The sequence below is a fragment of the Stegodyphus dumicola genome, chromosome 5 (assembly GCF_044657685.1).
Source record: "Stegodyphus dumicola isolate Sdum_Otavi_A_Nest chromosome 5, ASM4465768v1".
In the NCBI taxonomy this organism is placed as follows: domain Eukaryota; kingdom Metazoa; phylum Arthropoda; class Arachnida; order Araneae; family Eresidae; genus Stegodyphus; species Stegodyphus dumicola.
Genome location: NC_140772.1, coordinates 43,976,466 through 44,003,439, shown reverse-complemented (window position 1 = coordinate 44,003,439; position 26,974 = coordinate 43,976,466). Strand labels below are relative to the sequence as shown.

General features: G+C 33.8%; 1 protein-coding gene across 4 annotated transcripts in view; it reads left to right on the top strand.

Moving 5' to 3' along the window:
- The window catches only part of LOC118187773 (putative polypeptide N-acetylgalactosaminyltransferase 9), a 907,951-nt gene that overhangs the window by 241,050 nt on the left and 639,927 nt on the right, over nucleotides 1-26,974 (top strand). The window contains exon 1 of one of the 4 annotated variants that reach the window (XM_085816619.1): nucleotides 26,550-26,745. The exons of the other annotated variants lie outside the window; for them this stretch is intronic. The gene's annotated coding sequence lies outside the window, so the exon portion shown is untranslated. Of the gene's footprint in view, nucleotides 1-26,549; nucleotides 26,746-26,974 lie in introns of those variants that run through there. 4 annotated transcript variants of the gene reach the window in all.

Sequence of the window (26,974 nt, the reverse complement as noted above, 5' to 3'; positions counted from 1 at the left end):
CTTTTTTTCGACCTACACCAGAGCATATCTGTGATTGTCGACATACACCTGTGAGGGTCCGAATGTACAAGAATGTAATGCAATATTCGATCTTTCACCGACGTATTTGGTGAATTCTCCGGTGAAAGTCGACATTCTCCAATTTCGGTCCTTCACGGTAACAGAGGGATTAACAGTGTCTTTTGCCATTAGGTACGGGTTCTAACCTCGGAAAAGGTATGAATGTTTGTAAAGTATGTTCTTTGTGGTACCGCGGCACTTCAAATGCCATCAAGCCGAATATACTATCAAAGGAATAGTGATAAAGTATGAGCGTAGGAGATTTGTGGATCCTTCTCCGACGAAAGTGAGCAAATGTCATGCTGTCACTTGTTGCTAAGGCATTTTTTTATCTTAATTATGATTAATCTGAGGATCTGATCTACGTAATATCTCAAGATCAATAACAAAAGAGCAACAACAACGAAAAAAAAAACTTTATTTCTCTCGAGTTATAACTCGTTTATGGGATCATAAGCCTGGACCTCGTTGGATTAGGCTGTAATCATGGACTTGAGCTTGGGCAAAGAGATAGCTTATGTACTTGTACTGCTCGTTTGTACCAGAGTTTGAGGACTATCATAAACAATAATAGATGGTTTTTGTAGATTTCCTGAAGTTTTGTGCATTTCGTTAGGGTGTGAGCAGATTACCTTGATCAATCATAACTCATTTTCAATTGCAGCGTTCTTTTCCACAACAGTTTCCCTGCAATATTGAAGATTGCAGATTTTCGTTTTTATGTCTGAGAAATTCTGTTGTTTCAGGCAGTTGTTTAGTGTGCTATCTGTCTATGATGGCTGTCCAACCATTGACGATGTGTTCAGATCAGTGAACAGAGATAATCTAGCATAATCAAGATTCAAAATTTAGTTACATGTGCAGTTTTGTAGTTTCCGGGTCATATGTAAACATGAATGCTAGCTTCTTTTCCTAGAACGTTTACCAGGTGACAGGTGACGGAGGACGAGGACGCCTGATGTTTAACAGAGGTAAACAGGCATATGTCCCGCGCCTTCCCCTATCTAGTGGCAGGAACTCCCTGGAGCCTCATGAGGCCACCTTGGGAGTTTATTGAAGAATTTTACGTAATTGTGCATGGCCATACAGGGAGTCCTCCCTTTATGTGATAGCCATGGAAGGCCTTGCCATAATCTATCAGAAAAAACATATAAACTATTGTCTAACCATAGATAGCGGTATCCTGGTAGATCCATTGTCGAAGCTCGTAGATCAGTTTAGTACAGTATATGTAGCTGTCTTGTACCCAAACCCGTGACCCACATGTGTATAGTTACGATTCAACGCGACTTATTTGCAGATACGTGCGATTTATCACGACTCGAGCAACAAATTTTCTTTGAAAGAAAGAAGGGGAAAAAGAGATTCTTAGAAGAAAATGATGTGATAAATATAATAATAATAATACTTAAACATATATAACCATTCACAATTAATTGGTAATCATAAATAATTTCGTAATTACAGGCACTTACAAAGTTATTGGGGGGGAGGGGAATCTTGCTTAAAAATTTTTGGTTACTTACGATAAATTCTTTTCAGATTCACCAGTGGAAACAGATACTCTAAGAGGCTCGGTCTAATAAGTAGATCAAACAGAAAACATATGTCTGACAGGATTTCAGAATGTCACATCTTAGTTGAATCTGCTCACGAATATTGCGTGTAAAAAATCTGTTATATAGTTATCTCGACGAAGAAATTTCGATCCCGAAGGCCCAAGTTCAATTATACAGTAATATTATTCATGTTAGTTGTCTCTAGAACCCTTTTGAGTTAGCAATGCGTAAGATGTTACTTGCAGAAAAATATTCATTTACCGGTTATTTACATCAAATTACTCGAAAAAAAAAAAGGTTTTATACTTCCTTGTACGAAGTAAAGGAAGTACTGCAATCGCGAAGAACTTCAGGTGTCATATGTTGACAGAAACATCCATTTTGACCGTTCCCGAATCCATTTGGACTGTTTTTTCCGAGATAACTTCGACATCTAACGATAACTGATATCTCTATGTACGCAATAATCTGCACGCACTCGATCGTTTCTTTCCGAAACACATTGTAAAATGGATTTTTTTGTGACGTCTGTACGTATCTATGTACTCACCTTGCGTTACTCAAAAACAATTAGCCGTAGAACAATGAAATTTTGCATATGGGACTGATATAACACCTTGTTGTGCAGCTCCCTTTTTTTACTGCAGTCAGCAGTACCGAACGTGTGTAGATATACACTCAAGAGCTACATTATGACCACCTGTCAATAGCGAGAGTTGGGCCACCTTTGGCGCGCAACACAGCTTCAACCCGCCTTGGCATGGATGCCACAAGTCCTTCATAGATGGCCGGAGACAGATTGTACCAGATGTTGTAGCAACGGTCACGCAAATCCGAGATATTGCGAATTGGTGGTCTTTGACCTCTGAGCTGCCGTCCCATGACATCCCAAATGTGTTCTATCGGATTGAGATCCGATGAGTTAGGGGGCCAGGACATTAACTGGAAATCAGCATCATGTTCCTGGAACCACTCCAACACAATTGTTGCCTTGTGACACAGGACGTTGTCCTGTTGGAACATTCCATTTCCAGCTGGAAAAACAGAGGCCATGTAAGGGTGCAACTGGTCCGCAATGATGTTCAGATACCCTGTAGCATTCATGGTCTGCTCTACCACAACCACAGGTCCCAGAGATGCCGATTAAATCGTCCCCCAGGGAATAATACCGTCACCACCGGCCTTTGTATGACCTACTGTGCATTGAGGGAGCAACTGTTCGCCTGGAAGACGGCGTATCCTGACACGGCCATCGGCGTGATGAATGACAAACCGTGATTCATCTGACCAGGCAACTTTCTGCCACTGATCCATGGGCAAGTCGCGATGTTCCCGGGCCCAGCGCAGGCACAGTTGGCGATGACGCTTGGTCAGTAAAGGCACACGAGTGGGACGTTTGCTGCGTAGCCCCATATTCAACAGTGTCCGCTGAACAGTGTGATTCGATACTTTTCTACTTGGCTCTGCATTGTATTCGGCTGTCAGCTGAACCACTGTCTGGCTCCGGTTTTGCTTCACCATGCGAGACAATCTCCGACGACCTTTTCCTTTGATAGCGTGTAGATGTCCAACACCATGTCGTCTACTGCTGGTTTCACCGTCATTCATCCACTTTTCATACGTACCAACAACTGTAGATCGCGAACAACCCATGGGTCGTGCAGTTTCGGAAATACTTGTTCCGAGCCTTCGAGCAATTACAATATGCCCTCTATCAAAGTCGCTTAGATCTGCAGCCTTTCCCATCACACACAGAAGTAAGTGAAAGAATGATTCTTCAGACTCTCCAGCAGCAGTTAAATACCACTTCACCTGATTACGTGCCTTCCACGTCATCCAGGCGCGTTCATCGCAAAATGTAGGTCTGGTCATAATGTTTTGGCTCTTGAGTGTAGATATACACATACACATGTATATATATAATATATATAAATAGACACACACATCTTAAAAGTTCTTACTCGGTCTTTATTTTCGCAATCGTTGGTCGTAGTCATATACTTCCAATTACAGAAGTGTTTTAAATGTCGAAAATATTTATCTTTTGGAAAAGCAAAATTAAAATAAAAATTAATTTTGGACAAATGGTGAAATCTGGTTTATATCGTAATATTTTGGAAAGTTTTATGCTCGTTACAATAAAGTAAAACTATAAGTAGTTTGATTCTGATACGAGAAAAATTGACAGAGATACTTAATTTAAAAAAAAAATTAAAATTTCGGATGTCATTTTAAACTTGTCTTGAACGACCGGTAATTCGAGTTAGAATAATATCAGGAAATAAATACAACAAAAAATGTGTAGGATTTATATAAGGAACTCACGTGGTCTCCACATCAGATTTTTTACTTTTTCCAAAAATGACTTCTCAGAGGTTAATATTTGGAATAAATTTATGCTTGTCCTGGAAGAATTAATGAACCATAGTTTCATATAAAACTGATCACTAGGATTTAAAAAAATACTTGAAGTTATTAGAGTAATGGAAAAAGTTTATGATGCGAATAATTAATTCGATGTCATAGAAAATTCCTAGAATTATTATTCACGCTCAGTTATGAAGGCGTACTGCATTTTATTTCTATTATTCTTTTCTTTCTTCCTTTTTTTATTGTAGGTAGTTAAAAATAATGGATAATTTGCATATTATAGCATTTCGGTTTGAAAGAGAAGAGATTTTTAGCAAATTTCGAAAATAAAATTCGTAAACAATGAAGCAAGAAGTCAGGGATATTTAAAGGAGTGCTTAAATTAAATTAACGTTTTCTCTTTCTTTCTTCAATAATGCGATTTGATTATGCAAATATTCTTACGTGCTGGCAAAGGATACGAAGGCATTTCTTTCTTGAAAACTAATATATGAATATTTTATGCGAGCAGGTTATTCCGTACGTAAAATACAATAATATGGCTTTAGAGGCGTTTTTATATTAATTATTTAAATGCTAATAGACTTATTTATCTGATAAGTTATGTAATGCATTAAAACAGCAGTTTGAATATTTATAGAAATTATTTATTTAAACAATAGAGCCTTTTGCTTATAAAAAAAATTTCACTTATAGAAGCCTTTCACTTATAGAAATATTTATAAGAATTATATGTTTGATAAATATTTTCACGTTTAAGCAATATTTATATACGTTAATATAACTCGCGCAGAAACATTTTACTTTTGAATAATTCTTTTACATAAGCAAGTACACTACTGTGATTTAATGTGTATATGTATTAAATCCTAATATAATGCAGATAAGATTATCAAGAAGATTAAAGATAAAAATTGCAAAGAAATATATCTCTTTAACACGTTAATTGGGACCCGATTTTGTAAGAAAATCTCCATTACGCCACGAGCTCTGCTATACTATGCGTCAATTGTTTCCGACTGTAGGAATTTAAAACGCCTAGAATGAAATATTTTGATACATGCATATTTAGTTTAAAATCTTTCCTTAAGAGCGACATATCTAGAAAAGGGTGTAAAATTCGCAAATTAATTCTTCTTTTCCGAATATTTTTCCTGTAGTGACATATGGTTGAAATTTTTTTTTTGTGTTAAAGCTGTTTCCCAACTTTTTGCAATGTCTAAAATAAATATGAAAGAATAATTTTTAGTAAATCATACTGCAATGAAGAAGGAACGTGCTGCGAGGCTTACAAATATGCGAATAGTAGCGATGAAGAACAATCGGGATTTTTTTAGAAAAATAATTTATAATCTTCAGATTATGATTCAAATGTAGTGATAATAAATGTGGTGTAGATGCTACTGAATATATTTTACAAGAATTGCTGGTTTAGGAAGGGAAAAAATTTGATACCGAAGAAATCTCGATTCTGTTTAGTGAACGGAATGAATTTAGCTGTCGGCAGCAATAATTTTCGTTTCTTTCAACAGTCAACCATCAACAATCAGCGGGAACTCGAACCTAGACCTCTAGAATACGCGCCAAGTGTGCTACCACGAAGGCATGTAGCAAGGAGGGAGAACATACCTTATATATAACATACCTTATACCCACTTTTAAAGATTAGAGGACCTAGTCGCCAAATTCTTCACCACCACCTTTTTTAGTTCGGGCGCCACTTTAAAGTCATTAGCATTTTTTATAACAGAAGATGTGAAAAATGAGCAATGCCCTTGCTGGGACTGGAACCTGGAGCGGGAGAATACGCGCCGAGTGTGCGACTGTTACTGCACGGAAGGCATGCAGAAAGGAGGGGAAATGCTTTATAAATCTTCTAACTGCCAGCTGGACGTGATAGCCGCTTACGATCCAACAGTGTATTTGGGAGATGCAATAATTACTTACATTTCTTCCTACTTAAAAATCGACTGGAAAGACGAACGGAGAACTGCAATAATTGCGTATAAATTTAATTGAGAAAAATTATGTGTGAATTTTCATAAATTTATGTGTCATCATTTTCATTAACTTATGAAAATTAGAGTAAGCGTAAGTCTTCTACTAATGTGTTTCACTCTCAGCCCAAGTGTTTCTTACTTTTACTTCACCAATAATACGATCACTCGAGGAAAGACCACCGTCAGATAAGGATGCCGTTATCCCGGAGTGGGGAAAAATCTTCCCTATTTCAGCAAGGATCTGTTTTCTTTTCTAGACACTAGAAGTACAACCTTGGTTCTGTTGTTTTCCCCTTACAGCCGCGGTGAAATAAAAAGGAAGACGGGGAAAAAAGTCTAGAATAAAAGGAAAAATAATCCATCGAATGGGTTTTACACTGAAAATAACCTTCCGTCCGTTGTTGAGGGAAAAATAACCCCAAAAAAATTCGATGTAACAGCTTGGATATGGGTGTCTAAGGATATTGTTTCTGTTCGCTTCTGGATAGGGTTAAAAGCGTTTAGAGTTCCATTTTTATGCTCCGTTGCAGAAAATTTAACCTTACATTGGAGTGTCATTTGCGCTGCTTAAGCAAACTTATTCAAGAAAAACAGAAACACAGAGTAATAAAAGCGTAGCTTTCTTCAGGTTTCTGGAATGTTTTCTGTTTATTTTCAGAACGAGGCAGAATTTCTCTTTAAAGTAGTTCCTTTTCTTTCTTTTTTAAAAAGGTGAAAGTTTCTTTCGTGTTCACGGTAATTAAGAAGTCGACTGGATGTTTTAATTGTAATTAAAGTTTTATTCTGTGTTCGCATTTGCTTAGAATTATATCCATTGTACTAGTTGATGATGTGCTATATTTATTTTCTTAGTAATAAAAGACCTTCGATATGTAATTAGTAATAATAAATTACATTGGTTCTGGAATCTTGATTTTTTTTAAACTTTTCAATCCTTTTAGAGAAGTACTATCCTTTCAACAACATCTCTCTAAGTAAAAGTGTAAAAAAAGAAAAGAAAAGAAAGCATGAAATGATTCAGATTTTAGTCTCGCAGCAGAGGATTTGTTGAGGTTTTTATGTTGTCCTTGAGCATCTCAGGTTACCAATCTGCTCATGGACTTACACCTGCTGACACAATTTTTATTTTATTTTTTTTTTTTTGTATTTTTAATTTTATTATTAAGCACCGCTTTTTTTACGCCCTTTCGCTACATACACTTCAATAGTAAAATTTCCAAATTTTTAAAAACATTGTAACAGCAGAGTTTTAGAATTCCTGATAAGTGTTCACAAGCATTTTTCTGTCTTTTTTTGTTTTCCAGTCTTCTCACAGTGCATCATATCAATGTTCAGTTTTCCTCGCTGAGATGACTTACAAAACTTTTTCTATGTCCTTTTATTATTAACCTATTGTGTGTTTTACTTTATTTATTAAACATTACGTTCTTGGCATTTACACCATGTAAAACCCAATAGCAAAATCAGAAAATACATATAAAATATCTGATGTGTACACCACATGACTTCCTTATACGGAATATTGGATTATATGCATTTTTTCTTGCATTTCATTTAAACGTATTCGATTGAATTAAATCTACTTCGCCGGCAGCGCATAAACCACAATAGAATAAATGCATTCTTTAAAATTCACTCTATTTGTTTACCATAGCGACACTCTGGTGCTAGGTTCACTTAACAGTATTATATTCCGTTCATATTATAACTCAGAATGCACAAAATTGATATCATTTAAAGAATTATCTAATCGTTGCCACATGTTCTATTCAAATACTATAGTATAGCTAGAACGATGTATAAAAGAAATTAAGCAAACAAAACAAAAAAAGGAACAGTTTTTTACAGACGATTGAGTATTTCTCATTCAATTAATTCAATTATCACTTAGCGACAAGGCAAAAATACATAAAAACTCAAAATATCTGTATTAAAAATTACGAAGTAAATCTTAAACACTTATTTCCTCGAAAAAACTCCACAAAGGATTAAGCATGATTTAATTGGCAATAATAAATGAATGCGTTATCTTTATTGTTGCGAAGCTAAGTTTCTCTAGATTGGGAACAAATCCACTAGTCTCCTGTTTCAAATGTAAACATCAATGGCCGCCATAAAAAAAAGGATTAGCGGCACTTAGACAACTTTAAAATTGTTGATAATTCTAAAAGTATTGCATACAGATTTACTAAAGGCATAAAAACCTTAACCGGAAGATAAAAACAACATAATACAATCATTTTTAAAGCAAAAAATGTACAATTTACCAACATATAAGACTAAAGAAACTGATATCACTGAGCCGGGTAACAGAGTGAATATATATATATATATATAATATATATATATATATATATATATATATATAATATATATATATATATATATATATATAATATATATATATATATATATATATATATATATTTATATACGTTTGATGCGGCCGATTGCAACCAAAATACACGGTGCACATCTACATGTTATTTATATGTTATTTATAATCTACATGTTATTGGTGCACATCTACATGTTATTTATATTTGTATATAGCAGTCCTATATACAAAATGTTAACGTTCTGAGGTTACTCGTTTTTGAGTTATGCGAGATACGTACGTACGGACATACGTTTGTACAGACGCCACGAAAAATTCTCTTCAGAATTCATTTTAAAGCAGTCTAATAACTTTTTTGGAGGAAAAGAGTATTTTATTCTTTCCTTACGTACAGATATCACGCAAAAACATCGTTAAATTGCATTCGATAGCGGTCAAAATGGATATTTTCGTTGAAATATGCTGCCTGAAACTTTTCGCGATTACAATACTTCCTTTTTACTTCGTACAAGGAAGTAAAAACATAGTTTTATAATTCCAGACAGGAAGGTCAGGATTTGCATACATTTCGTTTTACATTCGCTGTATTATTTCTCTAAAAACTAGCCGCTTAAAAGAGCTTTTCTGAAAAAGGAGAAAAAATGCAAATAGGGATGTTTACGAGTCCAGCTATTGATATTTCATAAAAATATTTAATATTTCTAATTAGACATCTCATGATTTAAACGCATTTTTATTTAAATCAAATAGATGAAAAAGCAGAAAAAATATTTTTTGATGTTCCATCGCTTGGTTTTCTACTCAGTAACAGAATGATTAAATCTGAAAGTTAAATATCTTATGATTTACAGAACGTCAGCACGCTAATGCCTGAAGATAATGAGTATTACATTCCAAGCACTGGCAACATATTGTTTTTCAAATAGCCGAATTTATGGATTAAACGTAAAGAGAAATATCTTACATTTTATCGAATAGCGACAGTCTAGCGCGCTTGAGATACGCTGGAAAAGCACTGCAAATTCTGAACAAAACATTTTGAACTGAAAAAGCTACCGGCAGTTTACGAAATTAAGAATACAGTTGAGAAACTGTTAATGAATAATATAAAAAAACACGAATAGAAAACAATTGTTTATTAAAGTTAACGATTTCATCAAATACAGAATTCTAGAAATATTTTTATATGAAGTTAAAAAAAAATTCGAAATTGTGTAGATAGTTTAATTTTAGCATTAATTCTTAGCTGTTTATTGTAGGATTAATTATTGGATTTGTTATTAGTTATTATTTTACAAGCTGTCTTATATCTCGAAGCTTTGTAAGACTTGTTTGAATTTTATTTTAAGACGGCTCAAGAGGAGTACTTGAATGACTTTTGATAGGTATGTGTTTAGTCGGAACAAAAACCGATAGAGATTGAGCCCAGCGGAATATACGAGATCCTCATAGATTTGACATCTTGTACAGACCTAAAAATCGCATTTCAAAACCAAAGTCTTCCTGCGATTTTACTGCATAGAAGATAAATTCAAGATCTCGTCTGATAAAGAAAAATTATTGCTGCTGACTTTCTTAATTACACTACCTCGTAAAGCAAGGTTCTTCACCTAATATACAAAATCCACGTCAATACAGAGAGAGCAAAGCATGCGTCTGCAATTGTCAACAGGTGAACCTAAAATAAGTATAAAATGGTAACCTCAGTTATATCATTAAACTTAACTTTTTGCAACTGATGACTTAATTTAGGTCTACAATGTACTCTAGTTGCATAATAATAAAATTAAATTGTCATTGTTTTTATAAAATTAATAATTAATGAGGAAATATGTACGTATTTAGAATTTCATGTAATAATTAACTTGCAGCAACCCAATTTGTTATAACTACTTTTATGACGCTCTCAGCAGTAATTTACTATAAATAGTTTGTTGATAACAGAAATAGATTTAGCACAAAGACAAATTTTTTTCGTCATTCTCAACTCTTGAGATAACTCCTTACTTGTATTCCCTCACTATCTAAACCTCTTTCCTGCCCTTGTTCTTAACCTACCCTTATTTTTAAACATTATTAACTTGTAAGGCATAAAAGGAGATAAGAGCTGAATCTTTGAAAAGGATTTCTCGAGTCGAAACGTTTCGGAACTGCTGACTAGTGTAACTGAGATATCTGTTCGATGCTTCTGTCAGCAGGCTTATTCCGCTTGCTCTTATTTCGTAACTCAGTAACTCATAAATGTGTCAATTGGCAGATGTACTCGCGAAAACGCTTTCCTTTTGTTTTTATCTTTCATTCCTGACACCTGTTGTTCCTCTCTCTCTCTCTTTTCATGATTCAGCTGTTCTACGAAAGCTTTGATTTAGTTTTTCATGAATGACAGACGGCACAAGCTGGGTCTGTTTTCTAGCTTTCGTTAAGTTCCATCGTCACTGTTCCAATTATATGCATTCCTGTCCTTCCTTGTTTCTGACTTCCTCGTTTATTGACGTTGAAACAGTCGTAAAGTTATTTTCGTGTTTTTGTTTCGCATTATTCCTATCAAATGTGTTTTTACGTCCTTCAAGGTCAAGTGGTAATATCATTCTGTACTGGTTGGTATACTAAATGTAGCATTTCCCCCTAAATTTCCTATAATTTGTGTTATTTTATGGAGGCGTTTTGTATATAAGTGCTATAGCAATTTTCGTTTACATTTATGGTACAAACGAACATTCTAAGATGAAAATGATAATGATGTTCACGATATTTTATAGATGTGATTAGTGAAGATAATAATAATAATAATAACAATAACATAGACTTTCTTAGAGCATTACTGTGTACCGAAAAAATTTTTTAAATCCTTAGGCGAAAACAGTACCTTAGCTGTCTTACATTGTAAATAAAACTCTCATCGATTTCGAATGCGATCTGACGTAGTAAAAATATCACTAAAGACCCAGTTTCAAATTATGCAGAAAAACAGCCTTTGATGAGCGCAGATTTTTAATTACACTATAGATTTCAATGCTTTGATTGCTCTCGAAATGGCACAGTTTTAAACAAAATCTACCCCGCTGATGGTTTTATTTTTTCCCTAATTTAAAATTTTATGTTGGCATATTTTTCTTCCAGTTAAACCTTAATTTGTTTACGTATTCATAACTCCCCTAGTGTGCAAATGTCTATCCGTAGCCGAGTGATTAAGACTGCTGATTACTGGGAGTTCAACTTGTGTTCGATTCGAGGCGAGCGGGATAGTAGAATGGTTGGTTTTTGTGGTTTTCCCATGTGTAACACGAGTCAGTTTCTCTTATAACGTCCTCCATGAAAGTATAAGGGCGAGTCAAATGAAAGTGAGCCAACCCCTCCTCAGAAAGAGTGGTTCGGTCCATCATCTGCGGCGCATGCGCGTAGCACAGAGACAGCCTTCATTTACGAAAGTGGCGCGAAAGTGTGAGGTTAAAGTTCTTTAAGTCGCTCTTACACTGGGTTGAAGACGGTAGCGTGACAGCACATATATGCAGCACATATTAGCTGTTATGGGATGGAATATCGGACACCAAGCAAGAATAAACCATTCTTCGTATTATACATTGTCCCACACCTGGAAAAAAATGTTAAGATTTCATATTTTAACCTTCACTCAAAAGGGTTTGTTAAAGTTTTTTACGCTCTCGCTTAGCTCGCAGTCTACTAGTCTGCTCTTGGATTGTCTTCCGCTAAGCCTTTTTTTTTTGTCTTTTTAGCTTTCTTATTAAGCGTTGTTTTATTCGTTCTTACGCCATATGCAAAATCACAAAATTTTTAAAAGCTGCATAGCGGCATATTTTTAGAATTTCCCGCGTAGTATTAAGTGTTGGCATACACTTTTATATTTTATCAGTCTTTTCTGAGTTCATCATATCAATATTCAGGCCCACCAGCGGCTGAGCGGTAAAGTCGCTGAACACTGGTAGTTCGGTGCGAGGTTCGAATCCCGCGAACGGGGTGGCTGCATGGCGTTTTCGTGGTTTTCCCCATGTGTAACGTGTATATTTACATATTACATTTTGAATAACAGATTTTTTTTACATGCAGTAATGCAGCTTTTTTTCTCGGAGATTTTCCACTGCTCCAATGAAAATTATTAATTTTCATATTAAAAGAAATTTCGGAATATTTCAACTAACAAAGTGGCTTCTTAACCTGTACCTGTTATCTTTCCAAGGTTTAAAATGTTTTTTTTTTTCAAGTAATTTAAAAGAGATGTTTGATAGAATTAACTCTTCATCATACTTGCTACCGCAATGCTCGAATACATTTTTACTTTATGAAGACATATATAAATTTCTCATTTGTTTATTAGTGTAATTTAATTTTGTCCATTATACTAGTTTTTGCTTTATTTAAACTTAGATAACAATAAAAATTATATAATTTCACAATAACAACTGAATTTTTATCTTCAGAATTGAATGTTTTCCTATATGCCAAAACTTTTTGAGTCTCTGTGTATTGATATACTTATATATTATTTGGAACTTCCTGATGTAGCACCAAATATACCATCCCTGAGTCTGATATTTGCCAGGGTTTAGAAATCCTAGATGATGTTCCGGATTCTTCTAGGGAATGTGAGATTTCTTTACACTGTCTTTTTCTTTTCACAATGTTTTTCCTTTCTCTCTTTTCTTTTCATGATTAAGGGAGGGTGAGAATACCCTCTTTTGTTGTTTCACCGTGAACGTCTGACCAATTAGAACAAAAATATATTTGCTCTGCATCAAGATTTTGGTACTCTTTCCCCGCGAAACGTTCTCGAGCCTATATTTGTTTGTCTGGGGTCAATTTTTGTCGCATTTTTCATTATGCATTTTGTAGATATACCGATAAATTAAGTAAATGCAATCAAATGTTAACTGTATAAGGTATTTCTCTCGCCTTCTTGGCATGTCTTTCTGGTGTGGTGGTCTGCACGCTGGGCGCGTAATCCAGAGTCAGAGTTCGGCTGTTCGATTCCCGGCGAAGGCGATGCATATTTTTCATCTTGCCTGCTTTAAAAAAACCCACTAATGTCTCTACAACTTTATACTACTATAACTACAACTAACTATTTTTATATTACATTTTTCATCATGCATTTCGTAGATATACCGATACATGAAGTAGAAGTAATAAAATGTTAACTTTTATTGCACTTTTTATCATGCATTTTGTAGATATGCCGATAAATGAAGTAGAAGTAATCCAATGTTTTATTGCATTTTTCATCATACGCTTTGTAAATTTGCCGAGAAATGAAGCAGAAGCAATCTAATATTTCTAAGATTACAGAATTAAAAAATTGCGAGTATTCCAATTCTCTGGCAGTGAAACTGTACATAGCAAAGGATACGCGACGGAAAAGTAATTTCAATAACACCTGTCATATTTTGGAATAAGAACTGGAAATTACTTCGATGGAAATCATTTGCCTTTTTATTTAATAGAGTTCATGCAGAAGCAGAGACAAGCTGCAAAAGATAATGCAGTTTTGAATGCTGTTAACAAACAATAACTGATAATTTTTATCTTTCGGCGAGTAAATAATAAAATTAATTTAGATTTTCAAATCTTGTATAAGATTTATATCACATTGTTAATTAATTAACGCCATTTCTAGATTTCCGGAAAGCTACGTTCATTTTGGTACTGAGGGCCCACGAGCGGCCGAGCGGTAAAGTCGCTGAACACTGGTAGTTCTGTCAGAGGTTCGAATCCCGCAAACAGGCTGGTTGCATGGGCGTTTTCGTGGTTTTCCCCATGTGTAACGTGTATACGAGCCAGTTTTTCTTAGAAAGTCCTCCATAAAGGCATTCCTCCCCTTAAGCAGATAGCCTTCGAGGCTTTGCCATAATCACACACACATTTTGGTACTGAAAATACTGCAAAATTGGACTCCAAATCATCAAAATCCTTTTCTTCAAATTCTTATCAGCTGAGTTAGAAGTAATGTATTCGCGGGCCGCCATTTGAAACTGCTGCATTATCATAGGGAATTTTGAAAGAAGCCAAGAAATTAAAAAAAAAAAAAAAAAAAAAAGAAGGCAACTTTAAACTAAAGGTACAGTACAATGCAAAACTTTGAAGAAGAATATTCGCTTTTGCTTAATAATACCTAAACCATAATGGTAACTGTACCAAATTCAGTGCTTAACAACGAGCATTCATTTCCTTCTGAATGCGATAAAAGTACCGCATGCATTTAGGGAAAATTCACGTACACTTTCATGTTGCGGAAGGGAAAAAAGAGAAAAGGTTTTTCCCTTTGTTCTTGTAAAATACACTAGTTCATTAATGATGCTGGTATTCACACAGCCTGCAGAGGTAGAATTAGAGAAAGACGCGACAGCGCGCACTTTATCTTATTTTAAATTTCTTATTTTAAGTAAAGTCGATGATTGATTGCAAAGCTGTATGTTAAAAGTAATTAGTGAAGATTTTATTTATACGATTGAGATAAAAAATAATAATTCCTCTTTCGGCTGTTTGAAATTTATAGGCATGTAGTAAAAAGGCGTTCCTGATTATAAGAATAAATATATGTCGAAGGCGGTGAAAAAGCTGTTTCATTAAAATCTCGATTGCCCATTGTTTACATTAAATTAAATTCCAGTGAACGTTTCTAACACGTTATTTATGCGTTTATTTTACATGCATTTTTTTTACTATTTATTTAAATAATTCTGTGAAATTTCACGTATGCATTCAAGAGACAGATTACAAGCAAATATTTAAAAAAATACCGCAGAAAAATCTCAAAAGAATATACTTGTATAAAAATATGTTTAACATTAGGAGCATTTTAAATACCTGTTTACAAAATTCGTTTATTTAGGTATGGGTGTTCTATACTGCAGAGCGACATTTGAATGATCGTAAGTTCAATTTTGCCCTAAGTGCTACAGATTAATTAAATTCTGGCAGAGCGTCATTCATTACTAATGAGCTTTCTGATTATAAGCTGCTTTTGAAGGGCAGATATGTTTGATTTTCAACTAGCAATTAATATTTCAAAAGGTTTCTATAGAGGGAAGTGTATGAATGTGCAAACGGTGTACCATAAATTGTATTGTGTTGCAGCAAAAATATCATTTAAGAGTGGGTTAATTGCAGACAAATGATAACTTGCAATTATTCAAATGAAACTGACATTTTTAGAGAAGAAATGAATTTTTAGTTTGCAAGAAATTCTGTGAATGCTATATAGATTTTCAAATAAAAGTGTACTTGTGAATAATGTTACTTGTAATTACACTAAAAATTGATTCAAAGAGCAAAAAACAAGTTTTTATCTCTTATTTAAGAAAGTTTCTGTAATTTCAACACTTTTTTTAATCAGTTTTAGGAAATATTTATCACTTTGTAAGAAATTTTATGTCAGTTAACCAGTTATTTATAATTTCAATCTTTACTTCTTTAGTTTAACTTCTCCTTTTCGTATTTCTTACCAGAATGCAAATGAGTAATCAATCTTTAAAATTTAAGCCTGTTTTTGGCATCGTGTGCGCTACTCTTGTTAATTTCTTGCCAAGTCTGATAGTTGTAATTATTCGGCATTGCTTTCAATCGCTGCCGAGACTTCAATTCTGACGTTCCGATAGAGTAGTGAGTCAGCTTCTAATATAGTAATTAATTGTGTAGTCTTTGACTACACAATTAATTACTATATTATACTGTACTACTATACACAATTAATACGATATTACTAAACACAATGAATAGTATAATACTATATATATATATATATATATATATATATATATATACACAATTAATACTATATATACACAATTAATACTATACTTCTATACACAATTAATTACTACACTATAATAAATAGTCAAATTTAAAAGTTTGACTATTTATTATTATATTCTATAATAATTTATACTATTATAGAGTAATATAAATTATTATTATAATAATAAAAATATAATAATTTGTGTTATTATAGAATAATATAAATTATTATAAATTAATAAATTCTATTTAGTTGCATCATCACGAGTTGCGGCTTATACTGTAGCGCAAGAGAGTGCCTTTGTTTTCTAAATTCTGTTTAAATTAAAAAGTTATTTTTAACGTCACAAGGTTATTTTTAAACCTTTGCATGACTTTGCTGTTTTTCAGACATAGCGATAATTTGTTTCACGCATGTTTCGGTTATTAAACAAATTAGCATTACCAGATCAAGTGATCGACTTTTAATTCGTCAGGTTTTATATGTAGTTATCTAAAGTAACATTTTTAATGCTTCCAGTTATTTAATTATTTAAATATTACATTGCTAAAGGTTGCTTTATTTCATAAAAGAACATTTGACGTAAAAATTTAACTGCTTAAAATATAATAATAGTCAGAAAATGTATCATAATTGATTAAAAATGTGCCCTTTTTATCAAAAGTTCTCCCCAGTCGTTCATTTTTCACGCATCGTTTTGAAAATGAGAATTATATTCTTATATTATGGAAATATTTGGTAACTCAAAACTGTACAGTCGTTCCATATCAAAACATAAATAAATTTTCATTTAAAAAGAAAAGATGTTGTTTAGAAGATTTTTGATTTATTTAAAAAATTTAGTAAAATGCTCTGCTTAATGGTTGCAGTGCAGTTAAGATAAAGAAAAGTACAGCTGGCATTAGCCTGAAAGATGACGAGTATTATAGTAAATTTTGCAATTGTGTGTGCTTATTTAGATTTTTCTGTGTTTTTTTTATATTTTATGCATTTTTACTGTGTTATGCGTGTTCTTTTACTTATTTATTTAGTGTTTTTTACAGAAGGATGTTATGCTTATTTATTATTTCACTAGCCTTCGTCTGGCTTTTAAATGAACCGTACAAATGCCTAAAGAGAACACCAAACATTAAATTTAAAACCTGCACAGAATTTTACTCTGCAGAACAATTTATCAAAAAATGTTCAATAAAATGTATCACATATTAAAACAATTACAATTAGGTAAGCAATATCCCATAATTCAAATATTAATTATCCTAATAAATAAATTAACCAACTTCCCGTTGCAAAATATTAAGAATTCAAATGGCATAAAGGAAGTTAAGAACTTTTTTCCCTAAAGCAAATCATGCAAAACATTTTATATAATTAAAATTATATATAATTAAACATAATATAAAACATTACGATGAAATAAGCAATAAAGCTCATATTTTCAAGGAAAAACAGTCAGCAGTCTAGTATCCAAAACAATGAATGAAAAATTGTTGCCAAAACCACATTTCTAAAAGAATGAACCTATCATCAGAAAGCAATAACCAATCAAAAGTGTGCTTTGTGGACATAATTCAAAATACACAAACCTCTTTACCATTAGCTAATAAAGAGAGAGAGAGAGAGAGAGAAAAAAAAAAAGGAAATTCTTTGTGTTGTGCCTCGCGGAAATACATGCGCGTCAGAGTAATAAGATTGCGATGTGCGTGTTTGTCCAAAAATCGAAAGAATATAAGCAGCATGAAATAAGCAATATCCTTTAATACAGATATTAATTATCCTAATAAATAAATTAACCAACTTCCCGTTGAAAACAAAAGTCATGCTAAACTTTTTATTATCTTAAAAACAGTGAAATAAGCAATAAATATTTTATCTCATATCAACAGTCAGCCGTCCAGTATACAAAGCATTGAATGAAAACCTGTTGCCAAAACCACATTTCTAAAAGAAGGAAACTATTCAAAATGATGCGATTTAATCAAAAAAGATAAAAATAAAAAAATCTGATGTGTACACCACATTATTTCCTTGTACGAAATATTAAATTATACGCATTTTTTTTTTTTTTTTTTTTTTTTTGCATTTCATGGATTGAATTAAATTTACATCGTCGAAAACGCTTAAACCACAATAGAATAAATACACTCTTTAAAATTCACTATATTTGTTTACCATAGAGACACTCTGGCCTTAGGTTAACTTAATAGCTTTACATTTCATTCATGTTTTAACTCAGGATGCACAAAATTTATATCATCTTAAGAATTATCTAATCGTTACGACATGTTCTATTCAAATACTATTATAAATTTAAAAGGATTTATAAAAGAAATTAAGCAAACAATAACAACAAAAAAGGAACAGTTTTTCACAGACGATTCATTATTTCTCATTCAATTAATTCAGTTTTCACTTCGCGACAAGGCAAAAATACATAAAAACTCAAAATATCTGTATTGAATATTATGAAGTAAATCTTAAACACTTATTTCCTCGAATAAATTCCAGAATAGATTAAGCATGACTTAATAATAATATATATATATTTTTTTGGGGGGAAGAGTCCTTTATTCTGTCTTTACGTACATATGTCACTTAAAAACATCGTTAAATTGCATTCGATAGCGGTCAAAATGGATATTTTCGTTGAAATATGATACCTGAAATTTTTCTCGATTACAATACTTCCTTTTTACTTCGTACAAGGAAGCAAAAAATCTGATTCGAATTTTGAAAAAATCCCTTCGAGGTGCACTGGCTCTTGTCTAGATGCATCTATGTACCAAATTTCGTAGCCCTGGGTATATTAGCTTACGTGCAGCACAGACGAAAGACACACACACAGACAGACTCTTTCTTTTACTATATGTAAATATTAGTTTCGTTATTTCATTTGTGGTCACTTATGTTTTCATGTGTTTATTTCATACATTATACTGTAGGTATAACTTAAACAGAATCAGATATAGAAAGAAGCCCTGGTTGGTATCAGTTTTACACTCCGGTTTGCGACATTCGTTGATTTCTTGACAGTTTGGTGACATTCTGGAAGTTTCCGGAAAGCTAAGAGCTTCCAGAAATGCTCACCTGCGCCTTTCAGAACCGTGTAAATAGGCGGTTACGAGTAGCCATGAACCAGTTGTATTGAGGTTTTTATTTTGTTTACATTGTTTAGTTTCTGTTCTTGATTATTCCTTTGGATTTTGCTGCGCAAGCGATTTTGGCAATCTGCGATATTTGTCGAATGTTAAGGAGAATTACACCTTATCTTTAATTTACGCCTTGGCATATTTATAGTTGTTTACTTTATCTGTAAGAGCTTATATTTATCTCTATAATATTTCAAGTATACCTGTTCATCTGTTCTCGTTACCTCTTTCTTAGGCGTAACGGTATGATTTTTTAGATAAGTAATAGTCTTACTTTAGCATTCGATCATTATAATTATGAAGCTGTTGTAAAAAAAAACATGATTTAAATATTACATGCGAATAAAGAAACATGCTTTTTATATTACATTCATATTACAAATGGTTTGTTTGTTTTGGTTAGTGTAGACTGCGACAGCATTAATTTTTTTTTTAAATTAGTACGTGTACTAGTAGATAATAGAGCCTTCCAAAATTCCCTTTATTTTTAACAGCAGTTATTTGATTTATTGATTTATCTAAATTAATATTACTGTATTTTTTTATTTATAAAGATGTGCATAAAGGTTGTGAAATTTCAGTTGTAATGTCGTATGTAATATATTAAAATTTGTTGGGAACATTACATTTTTCGAAATAATGAACACTTGCAATTTTCTCAAAATATGGCAATTGAATTTTTCTTGTGAATTTACTGCAGCTTATCTCTGTTTGATTTTTGATTTTGGATTCAGTAAACATCAAAGAAACAAATAATAACCTGCAGGATAGGGCGTAATGAGCATTGCAGGTCTAGTTTCAAAGGTTAAACAGAAACTTCATAGCATTTCTTTTATTATAGATAACCTACAAACCAAATATAACAAATATCAAGTAAACAACTTCAAGGCTTACGGTAAATGTATAATGCAAAGCACTAAAACAACGGAAGACAATGATTAGTAAGAAATTTCTTCTACTGTCAATGAAATACAATCACGCAATTTGTGAATTCAATCAAGTTTAATGTATGTGAAAACCGCAGTAGGCATCCCTCCCGTTAGGCAGACAGCCCTCGAGTGCTTTGCCATAATTAAATAAATCAAATCAAATCAAATCAGAACACCGAGTGTCAAAATTATGCTTTTCAGTTATGCGGATCAGCAGAGAACTAAGGCAATATTTAAAGTAAAATGAGAAATTAGATGATGTTCACGGTGGGACGTTGTAAGTTTACATTTGTCTCATTTTATTTTGAAATACATTCTTACTTACGTTATATGATTTTCAAATGTAGCTGAACTAGGAAAGGCACTACAGATGAGTGTAAAGATAAATACTCTGAGCGGAGATTCGTCTTAAATTAATGTTATCTAAAAGTAAATGATTCACGTTGAATTACAGATTAGGTTCGCCGAGAAAGTACCTAAATGGTAAACGCGTGATTGTATTTCTTTGACAGTAGAAGAAATTTCTTGCTAATCATTGTCTTCCGTTGTTTTAGTGCTTTGCATTATACATTTACCGTAAGCCTTGACGTTGTTTACTTGATATTTGTTATATTGGTTTGTAGGCTACCTCCAATAAAAGAAATGCTATTCAAGATAACAGAAAGAACACGCCGAAGTACTAAACGTTAAAGAAACTAACAATAAGCAACAAGAATTGGCTTAACGGGAGTGAATTTGCAGGTCTAGAATTTCAAAAGTTTAACTTCAGCTTCGGCTGGAGTGCAAGTGACGTAAAAGAAACATGTACGTGCGCGAAAAAAAGGATAGATTAATTCGCTTAAACAGAAGGTTCTGTTTAACCTTCGAAACTAGACCTGCAATTTGGTTCTAATTACGCCCAATCCTTCAGGTTATTATTTGTTTCTTTGATATTTAATGAATCCAAAAACAAAAATCGAACAATCATGCTAATCATGCCCTAGTTAAATTGTTAGATTGGAATTATTTAACAGGCCAAAAGCTACGTCGTTGCCGTAGTTAATCAACAGATATCCTATTCGAAATATCTTCTATTTGAAATCTTCACACTTGGTTTATATATATTTGTTCCTCGCATATATTTCTCTAGTCGGTGATTAGTAAATTAACATAGTTTTCTCGAAGGGGATTCAGTGAAGAATTAATGTAAAGAGGGGAAGTAAGCATGAGGCTGTCTTCTTAAACTATTTTCCTTGAGCATACTGCTTTGACAAACTATTAGCTTCCATTAGAGTTAATAAGCTTAAATTAATATAAATTAATTTCCTAAGTGTGTTCTGTTTGCAGCTAAGGGAAAATAAAATTAAATAGGCTTTAATAAAGTACCTTTAAGACTAACAGGCTTTGGAAATCTTCTCTTCGCTCTTATTCCTAAGAAGAATTTCGTTGGCACATGTGCTGATTATTTAATTATTAAATGGTATGATGAAATATCTGTACGTAACTAATGTTGCTAGATTAGTAGATAACTAATGTTGCTATATTTAGGCACATGGATAAACTGATACTTCCTAAAAACAGTTTTCAAATATAATAAACAATAGTTTGTAGAAGTAATTAACAATCTCAGATGCCTTGAATGGTATAGTAGTTAGTGTAAGCTAATTATTAACCTGAAGCCAAGGATGCGTCTTCGACTTCCGCGTAAGAATTGGCACTTTGTGTGTTTTTTTCTCTTCGTTCGTGGCGGGTATATATCATTCTACTCTATGATGCACTGATGAACACTGGTAGTACGGACCGGATTTGGATCTAAGCGAAAGAGCTGGTTTGGCGGAGTTGGTTTTCGTCGTTTTCTTCATGTGTAGAAATGTTACGAAATGTACAGGCGCGGTAAGAAAGCTTCCCCGCAAAGCAGTTTTAGGGTTGCCATAAATGGAACGGGAAGGTAGGGTTGCCACATTTGGCAACAAAATTGGCGATATCCCATGGGCGGATGGAGAACCTTCTGGAACGAATTCTTACCGGTTTAGCCCAGAATGTTCTCGAACACAGGCCGAAAGCTAGATAAACCCTGCTGGTCCGCAGTCACTCAGTGTGTGCTTCATGGAGAGGGCGAGTGTGAGCGTGTCTGCTCTAGCGAGTCAGTCCGTGCGGAGTCGATCGAGTCGACAGCCGGGCAGCGAGTGCCGAGTGGGTCGTCGAGTGCACCGAAGGAGTCTCTTAGTGTATCGCGGTTAGTGCATCGTCAAGAAAGCGTGTTAAACTCCGGGAACGACTGAACCGAAGAGTCGGGAGCTGTGCTCGTGTGTCGTCGAGTGCATCGCGAGTTGTAGCGTGAAGAGTCTCGAGAGTACGTGGAGTTCCAAGAACGACCAAGCAGAGTCGGGAGCTGTAATCCGGAAAGCCGAGTCGGGTGCTTTGCAGGAAGCTCTCTCCACCATAATAGCCTGATAACCCGAAGGCTGTGTTGCTGATCGTGTCAGCGTGTTTATAGTAGTTCATCGACGACTGTAAAACGTGTTTTGGAGCTGTCCTGACAATACTGGCAAATAAAGTGTGTTTCGATACTTCATCAAGTGTTGTCGTTATTCACTCCAAATCCACACGAACCCCGTACGAACGTGAAGGAAGAAAATAACGTAACAAATGGTGTCAGAAGAAAATGAAAAACGCAACAATATAAATACGAGTCAATTTTACTTAGTCCTTCATGGAGGCATCACTGCTCTTAGAAAGGCCTACTGTGCTTGCCATATTCAAATAGCCTTACCTAAGATTCAACCTGGGCAACGTTCTTGGTGAGAAGACTGTTAAAACATCCATGGGCTGGATCATTCGCGACCAATTGCATGAAAGCAAGAAGTGTCTGGACATTAAAAATATTACTTTTTAAATAAAGACCCTCGCTATTTTCACTATAAATGGTGCATGTAAATAAAAATATCCATTAAATGAAACTAGTTAGTAAAATAACTATTAAATGCTTAGAATTCTATGGCCTTAGTGTTCCAGTTTAAACAACTTTCTTTTGTCAAACTAAGGAATCGAATAATTACATAAATATATTTGCGTTAAGGTATAGGGTATTGCGTTAAAGCTACGTTTCTTTAAATAATGGTTTTTATGTAAACATGGGCAAGAACTTTTTCATTTCATTACCTTTTTTATCAGGTATCAATTAGCAATCAGTCATTTTAATTAAATACAAATAATATGACACAGGGAAGTTTTTGTAAAAGGCGTAGCATTGCTGCGATGCCAAAACCACGAATGAGAAAAAAATCGTTTTTAAGAAAAATTTATTTAAATGTTTGTGAAGATCGCATTTAATGGTTTTTGAAAAAAACTTAAATTGTAATTTAGTAATTCGGTTATAAAATTATTGTAACACAATAATTGTTATCGCATAGAATATGTTGTTATTTGTCTAGAAGATCAAATATAACACTCAAGAACCTCTTAAAATTTCAAAAGTTAGATTTGTTGTTTTGGCTTGCCTCCGACGTTTAGTCTGTGGATGCAAGGCAGTAATAATCTGCTTTAATCTATGTAGTTGTGTAAATGGAACTGAATCTGTGTAATTTTTTTATAGGAGTATAATATGGTGGCATTTAAGTTTTAGAAATTTTTGTTTGTAATTAAAGTAAGCTAATGGATAATCCATGGAACGAAAATTTTGGTTCTGTGGGGATCATATAAAAAGTTAGATTTTATTTTTCCATTGTCAGTCCTCACTCACAATATCGAGGATGTTGTCATAAATTCCTATACTTTATTTTGAGAAATTCTGTGTATGTGAATATATCTAACTGAAAGTTAAACTCATTAACGTAAAATTTAAAATTTAAACGAAAAAAAAAAAAAAAAAAAAAAAAAAAAAAACGCCTTAGTATGACAGATTTTGGATAATTTTATCGATTTAGAGGATGATCAACCATATGTCTCATTTCTCCAGATGCAAAAATTCTGCAAAATATTTTCCTTTTTGACAGTAGAAAAGATGGGAAAGGGAAAGCACAGGGAGGAGAACCTACAGGCTCTTTCCAAAAGTTACCTGCTCAATTAATACATACAGCGGAGCACAAACTCAATTCTACACTGGCCATGGTCCCTTCCCAGATTATTTTAAGAGATTCGGCAAACGAGCATCAGAATTGTGTAAATGTGGTGCGGTAGGTGATGCAGATCACTTCCTCTTCTCCCACGTCTTCCGTTACTACTACTACTACTACTACTACTACTACTACTTCCTCTTCAAACTGCCCACAAACCGATAAGCTGCATTTAAAAATGCCAAGCAGGGAATACTGGCCGCAATGGGCGGAGAATACCTGCGGCAACAAGCAGACGAAAACTGAAATAGAGGAGATAATCAGCCTATGCTCAGCAAGGTACTAAGAAATTCTCCCCCTCCCTTGCGAATTGTATCTTCGCAGCATAATTTTAATAGCATTTCAAAATACTGCAACAACTGAAAATCAACACTAGAAGAATAGCTCTCCCCGTAGAATAGTAACAGGACTGTACGAGCAAAACTATTGTAATGTAAGCATATTACTATCCAGTTTGTATATACTTGATAAAAATAATATTGTAAAGCAGTTTAAATGATATTGAAAATCCAGTCAATGTGTAAATGAATTACAAGTTTACTTTGATTATCTCAGTAAATGTATTGTAAATATGAATTCAGATAATGTTTAAATGTACACATAACTGTCATGATTTTATGTAACTATCATATGTAACTTGTACAAGACAATGTTTGTAATCAACATATCTATGCTTATACACAGGCCTTGTATGCCCATGTAATATTTATATTTTTATTTTTACAAAGAGGAAATATTCCCTTCTGCCAGGATGACTACTAACACTGTAAGACTTTTACAGGAAAGTCAGGTCAGTGGTTATCTCAGGTGGCGCTCAGTGATAGATAAAGTTTAAAAAAAGTTTTCTTCGTGACGTCATAAAAGGCCTTTCGCTATTAGAAATAATCATAAGAATTTTGTTGTCACCCCATTTCTCCTTCTCTAGTTACAAAATTTCTCTGATTCACTACAAGTTCAATTTACAGGCAATTTTCATTTTTTCTCCTATGAGTATACTTCTTTGTTCAATTGTTAAAGACCCCCATCTCTGATATTAATTTGTGGAGAATTTAAACATTCCTTGAGAGTTTCGGTTTGACATGCATCAGGGTGAGAGCGTTAAAATCATGGAAAACAAATATTATATTCAAGAAAGATTAATAAATAGATCTTCTGATAACTGATCGTAATTGAGCACTTAATCAAAGTTTCGACTTAGATTCTGTAGAAATGTTCCAGAAAGCTTATTCAATGGTTGAAAAAATTTTTCTTGAAGCCTTTCACATTCATAAAATTGGGGCCTACCAGCGGCCGAGCGGTAATGTCGCTGAACACTGGTAGTTCGGTCCGAGGTTCGAATCCCGCGAACGGGCTGGCTGCATGGGTGTTTTCGTGGTTTTCCCCATGTGTAACGTGTATACGAGCCAGTTTCCCTTAGAAAGTCCTCCACGAAGGCATCCCTCCCCTTAGGCAGATAGCCCTAGTGTGCTTTGCCGTAATTAAATAAACCAAACCATTCATAAAATGTATCTTCTATGGTTAATGACATGAGCTGCAATCCATTTCTTCCCAATGTTTTCAATATTCTAGTATATTTATTTTTTTGAATTTAGTTATCATTTTCTTCAACAGATAGCGCTACATTGGTTTTAGCTTTGTTGCTTGCATTAGCTTAGTTATAAAATAGTTTTCATTTCTTTCACCCCTGCAAAATGTTTTTTTTTTTTTTTTTTTGTTGTTGTTGTTTTTGTTGTTGAAGAAGAGAGACCTATGTCTGATAGCCCTCGAAAGTGGTAGATTTTTATTCAAAATATTTGTTAATCTAAGTTCACTTTTTTGCCTAATTTTAAACTGTAAGTATATGTCTATGATGAATAATTAAGAATATAAAATCTCAAATTACATATTTTCGAATATCTTCTGTATAGTTTTAGCTTTCAATTAAAATTAGTGTCTTAATGAATTGCTGTTTCACTTTCTTTCTGTAAACAAATCATAGTATTTCTGCCCGCTGAATAAATAAATATTGCTGTCTTTGAATAAAGTAAATCGAGTTATTTTCGGTGTCTAACTGTAACTGCTAATTTGGCATCAGAAGCGGCAACGTCGATCGTCCCGAGAACGTTGATAGGTTGAGAGATAGTTCAGCCAACCGCTGTTAATTACCATCCACCGGCCTGGGAATCAGAGCAGGTGTGTTCTACAATAGGAAGGAAGCTTTTGACGAGGCATCCGCAATTCACACGCAGTAACTCTTCGGTATTTATATCCTCCTTGCTTCCCCCCTATATTTCTTTCTACCTGCTGAAATGGGAGCAGCGCGCCTACGCCTAGCTTTCGCAGATCGAATAGTGGTGTAATTAAATTTTAACTCACTCGCTAATCGAAATTTCTGAAAGTTTAAAATGTAGAAACAAATGTTTGATGCCTGTTTACGAGTGTGGCATACGTGATGTGTAAAGTAGGGGAATTTAGTAGTTGCGTCCTTTTCATTTTCGGCGGTCTGTTCCATGGAAGGTAGGAAGTAGTTTATTCTTTATTCTTTAACGAAATTTATAATATAATACATCTTCACAAGCATTCGGAAATGAATGCATTACTTATATTTTTACTGTGACTAAATTATATTTGGAAGCTAAATACGAAACACATGCGCATTACGACGTTTTCTAATTTCTGACATGTTGGTAGGCACATTTATGTAGCAGAGCATATAATGAAGTTGTGACTGTGGAGATTATTTCGA